Raw genomic sequence first — 6,146 nt, forward strand, 5'->3', positions numbered from 1 at the left:
CATTAACTCTAACCCTGGGTAGACCGTACCAACCTACATCCCCTACATCTGCTAGTCTACCACTGGAAGAGGTCACACAACTTACTCAACTATGCCAGAGCCCATAATGGCTTGTGGCTGCACACGGAAGTTTCTATCATGAATAATCTTATGATCCCTTTGAGCCTGGGTGGCGGACCGTAGGATGATCACACGGGTACTCCGGGATATCCTAGGACAACACTGGATTCTCCAAGTGCCCACAAGCAATCCACCCAGATGTGTATTAAAGTTGCCACCTTAAGTTGAACCATTAATTAATAATCTCACATCTGTCATGGATTCACTCAAACCCAATCCACGTCTACGAGCATAGCATAGCAATAAGCATAACGCAGAAGTAACTCCCAAGGGTTTGATAATAAAAGGGCAATAGGTTCTACCTCATCATCTACTTCCAAAACCCACATGTTAAGAGATCCTACTCATGCAATGTGAGGGTTGAAACTAATGCATAAAAACTGGGTAATAAAAGGGTATGATCAATGTGTTACTTGCCTTGCTGACGATCCGCAAAACCTAGAGATTCGTAGTAGCATGCTTCACACTCCAGATATTCTATCGCAAACAAACAATAGCATACATAAGCAATCAAGCAAATATGCACAGGGAAAACTTCGAATAAAAGAACCTAACCAGAAAGTTCAACTGAAGAACTCCGGTTGGCAAAAAGAATCAAATCAAACAGAGCAACGAAACTCAAACTACAAAAGAGGGCTTTGAGACGAAGATCTAGGCGCTTGTTTCACCTGATTTGGATAAACGAGCGAAAACATATACTAGAACGAAGATTAGGGCAGAAATCGCGATCGAAAATAATCGCGGAAAACCCTGGAAAAAGAAAACTGATGAACAGGCTAACGAACGAACGTTCGCTGTCTGCGGCTAACGGATGAACAACATTCGTTAAAACGAACGTACGGACGAACATCCACTATTTAACTAAATCGAAGAAAAACCAAATAAAACTGAAAATAAAAAAATCGATCTAGGGTTTCGAAAAAACCGGCGGTTTTCCCCGTGAAAACCGGGCAGCGGCGGCGGCGGCGACTACCTCGGCGGCGGGGTTGGCGGCGGCAGGGCAAGGCGGCGACAGCGGACGGCGGCGGCGGCTGGGCGGCGGGGCGGTGGCGGCGTCTGGGCGGCGTGGCGCGAGTTTCGAGGCACGGGCGGAGGCTAGGGTTAGGGCTGGCGGCGGCGCGACTTGGGCCTCGGGGCAACGCGAGCTGCGGCTTATAAAGCCAGCCGGGCCAGGAGTCCTAGCCGGACACGGCCCGATTAGGTTAGTTCACTTTTTTTAAATAAATCCTGACACGGAAAAACAAATAAAAGAAATACTAAACAGACCCAAAAATCCTGAAATAAATTTCACGGTCCTCTAATAATATTGCGGACAAAGTGAACATTTATTTAGACCCCTAATGCAAATTTTGAATAACACATTTTTTCCTAATTCAAATAAAATTGCAATAAAATCCAAATAAAATATCTTATTTGATTTTAGTATTTTTCCTCTAATATTTCCTTTATTTTGGAGAAATCATATTATCTCCTCTCATATAATTCAATTAGAAATATTTTCGGAGAGGAAAAATAATCAAAACGAAATGGTCCTCTTTACAAAATTTGAGAAAACTCAAATATGAAAATAACGAAATTCCCAACTCTCTCCTTGGGTCCTTGAGTTCTTAGAATTTCAAGGATCGCGAGACGAAATGCGATAAAAATATGATATGCATGAATGACATATGTATAACATTCCAAATTGAAAATTTGGGATGTTACAACAATAATACTTCAAGCATACTAACAAAATAATTATGTCTTCTCAAAATAACATGGCCAAAGAAAGCTTATCCCTACAAAATCATATAGTCTAGCTATGCTCCATCTTCATCACACAAAATATTCAAATCATGCACAACCCCGATGACAAGCCAAACAATTGTTTCATACTTTTGATGTTCTCAAACTTTTTCAACTTTCACGCAATACATGAGTGTGAGCCATGGATATATCACTTTAGGTGGAATAGAAGGTGGTTGTGGAGAAGACAAAAAGAAGGAGATAATCTCACATCAACTAGGCATATCAACAGGCTATGGAGATGCCCATCAATAGATATCGATGTGAGTGAGTAGGGATTGCCATGCAATGGATGCACTAGAGCTATAAGTTTATGAAAGCTCAAAAAGAAACTAAGTGGGTATGCATCCAACTCGCTTGCTCACAAAGACCTAGGGCAATTTGAGGAAGCCCATCATTGGAATATACAAGCCAAGTTATATAATGAAAAATTCCCACTAGTGTATGAAAGTGACAACATAGGAGACTCTCTATCATGAAGATCATGGTGCTACTTTGAAGCACAAGTGTGGTAAAAGGATAGTAGCATTGCCCCTTCTATCTTTTCTCTCATTTTTTATTTAGGCCTTCTCTCATTTTTTTGGCCTCTTTTTTTCGTCTGGAGTCTCATCCCAACTTGTGGGGGAATCATAGTCTCCATCATCCTTTCCTCACATGGGACAATGCTCTAATAATGAAGATCATCACACTTTTATTTACTTACAACTCAAGAATTACAACTCGATACTTAGAACAAAATATGACTCTATGTGAATGCCTCCGACGGTGTACCGGAATGTGCAATGAATCAAGAGTGACATGTATGAAAGAATTATGAATGGTGGCTTTGCCAAAAATATGATGTCAACTACATGATCATGCAAAGCAATATGACAATGATGGAGTGTGTCATAATAATTGGAACGGCGGAAAGTTGCATGGCAATATATCTCGGAATGGATATGGAATTCCATAATTGGTAGGTATGGTGGCTGTTTTGAAGAAGGTATAAGGTGGGTTTATGGTACCAGCGAAAGTTGTGCGGTACAAGAGAGGCTAGCAATGGTGGAAGGGTGGGAGTGCGTATAATCCATGGACTCAACATTAGTCATAAAGAACTCACATACTTATTGCAAAAATCTATTAGTCATTGAAACAAAGTACTACACGCATGCTCCTAGGGTATAGATTGGTAGGAAAAGACCATCGCTCGTCCCCGACCGCCCCTCATAAGGAAGACAATCAATAAATAAATCATGCTCTCACTTCATCACATAACGGTTCACCATATGTGCATGCTACGGGAATCACAAACTTTAACACTAGTATTTCTCAAATTCACAACTACTCACTAGCATGACTCTAATATCACCATCTTCATGTCTCAAAACAATCATAAGGAATCAAACTTCTCATAGTATTCAATGCACTTTATATGAAAGTTTTTATTATATCCCTCTTGGATGCCTATCATATTAGAACTAATTTTATAACCAAAGAAAATTACCATGCTGTTTTAAAGACTCTCAAAATGATATAAGTGAAGTGTGAGAGTTCATCAATTTCTATAAAATAAAACCACCGCCGTGCTCTAAAAACATATAAGTGAAGCACTAGAGCAAATTTGCCTAGCTCAAAAGATATAAGTGAAGCATATAGAGTATTCTAATAAATCACGATTCATGCGTGTCTCTCTCAAAATGTGTGTACAATAAGGATGATTGTGGCAAACTAAAAACCAAATACTCAAATCATACAATACGCTCCAAGCAAAACACATATCATGTGGCGAATAAAAATATAGCCTTAAGTAAAGTTACCGATAGACGAAGACGAAAGAGGGGATGCCTTCCGGGGCATCCCCAAGCTTAGGCTCTTGGTTGTCCTTGAATATTACCTTGGGGTGCCTAGGGAATCCCCAAGATTAGGCTCTTGCCACTCCTTATTCCATAGTCCATCAAATCCTTACCCAAAACTTGAAAACTTCACAACATAAAACTCAACAGAAAATCTCATAAGTTCCGTTAGTATAAGAAAATAAATTGCCACTTTTGGTATTGTTGTGAACTCAATCTTTTTTTATATTGGTGTACTATATACTATATTCCAACTTTTCCATGATTCATACCCCCGATACTCGCCATAGATGCATCAAAATAAGCAAACAACATGCGAAAAACAGAATTTGTCAAAAATAAAATAGTGTGTAGCAATATGGAGATTTCGAATACTTATGTAACTCCAAAAATCCTGTAAAATAAGGATGATGACCCACAAGTATAGGGGATCTATCATAGTCCTTTCGATAAGTAAGAGTGTCGAACCCAACAAGGAGCAGAAGGAAATGATAAGCGGTTTTCAGCAAGGTATTCTCTGCAAGCACTCACATTATACGTAATAGATAGTTTTGTGATAAGATAATTTGTAACGAGCAACAAGTAACAAAAGTAAATAAAGTGCGGCAAGGTGGCCCAATACTTTTTTTAGGAAAGGACAAGTCTGGACAAATTCTTATTTGAAGTAAAGCGCCTCCCGAGGACACATGGGAATTATCGTCAAGCTAGGTTTCATCACGATCATATGATTCACCTTCGGTACTTTGATAATCTGATATGTGGGTGGACCGGTGCTTGGGTGCCGTCTTTACTTGGACAAGCATCCCACTTATGATTAACCTCTATTGCAAGCATCCGCAACTACAACAAAAGTATTAAGGTAAACCTAACCATAGCATGAAACATATGGATCCAAATCAGCCCCTTACGAAGCAACACATAAACTAGGGTTTAAGCTTCTGTCACTCTAGCAACCCATCATCCACTTATTACTTCCCAATGCCTTCCTCTAGGCCCAAATAATGGTGAAGTGTCATGTAGCCGACGTTCACATAACACCACTAGATGAGAGACAACATACATCTCATCAAAATATCGAACGAATACCAAATTCACATGACTACTAATAGCAAGACTTCTCCCATGTCCTCAGGAACAAAAGTAACTACTCACAAAGCATATTCATGTTCATAATCAGAGGGGTATTAATATGCATATAGGATCTGAACATATGATCTTCCACCAAATAAACCAACTAGCATCAACCACAAGGAGTAATCAACAGTACTAGCAACCCACATGTACCAATCCCAGACTTAGATACAAGAATTGGATACAAGGGATGAACTAGGGTTTGAGAGGAGATGGTGCTGGTGAAGATGTTGATGGAGATTGACCCCCTCCCGATGAGAGGATCGTTGGTGATGACGATGGCGATGATTTCCCCCTCTCGGAGGGAAGTTTCCCCGACAGAATAGCTCCGCCAAAGCCCTAGATTGGTTCCGCCAAGGTTCTGCCTCGTGGCGGCGGAGTCTCATCCCAAAAGCTTGCTTTTGATTTTTCTCTCATCGAAAGACTCCATATAGCAGAAGATGGGAATCGGAGGGCCACCAGGGGGCCCACGAGGCAGGGGGCGCGCCCAGGGGGGTAGGGGGCGCCCCCACCCTCGTGGGCAGGGTGTGGCCCCCCTCCGGAACTTCTTGCGCTCAGTATTTTTATATATTCTGAAAATGATTTCCGTGAAGTTTTAGGACTTTTGGAGCTGTGCAGAATAGGTCTCTAATATTTGCTCCTTTTCCAGCCCAGAATCCCAGCTGCCGGCATTCTCCCTCTTTATGTAAACCTTGTAAAATAAGAGAGAATAGGCATAAGTATTGTGACATAATGTGTAATAACAGCCCATAATGCAATAAATATCGATATAAAAGCATGATGCAAAATGGACGTATCAACTCCCCCAAGCTTAGACCTCGCTTGTCCTCAAGCGAAAGCCGAAATCGAAAAATATGTCCACATGTTTAGAGATAGAGGTGTCGATAAAAATAAAATACGGACATGAGGGCATCATGATCATTCTTAGAACAACAACTTATATACTTCTTGTCATATGATCTCTTATGCAAGAGTAACAATTCAATCACAATTTCAAGTATGAATCATAAACTTCATTGAAAACTAACAAACTATAATCTCAGTCATTGGAGCAATTGCAATTTATCATAACATAGGAAAGACTCAATATAAGAGCTTTTCAGCAAGTCCACATACTCAACTATCATATAGTCTTTCACAATTGCTAACACTCACGCAATACTTATGGGCATGGAGTTTTAATCAGACACAGAGAAAGATAGGGGCTTATAGTTTTGCCTCCCAATGTTTTACCTCAAGGGTAATGTCAACCATAGTAGTTCATGAAAACTCACA

Source organism: Triticum dicoccoides, chromosome 5A (genome assembly GCF_002162155.2).
Source record: "Triticum dicoccoides isolate Atlit2015 ecotype Zavitan chromosome 5A, WEW_v2.0, whole genome shotgun sequence".
In the NCBI taxonomy this organism is placed as follows: domain Eukaryota; kingdom Viridiplantae; phylum Streptophyta; class Magnoliopsida; order Poales; family Poaceae; genus Triticum; species Triticum dicoccoides.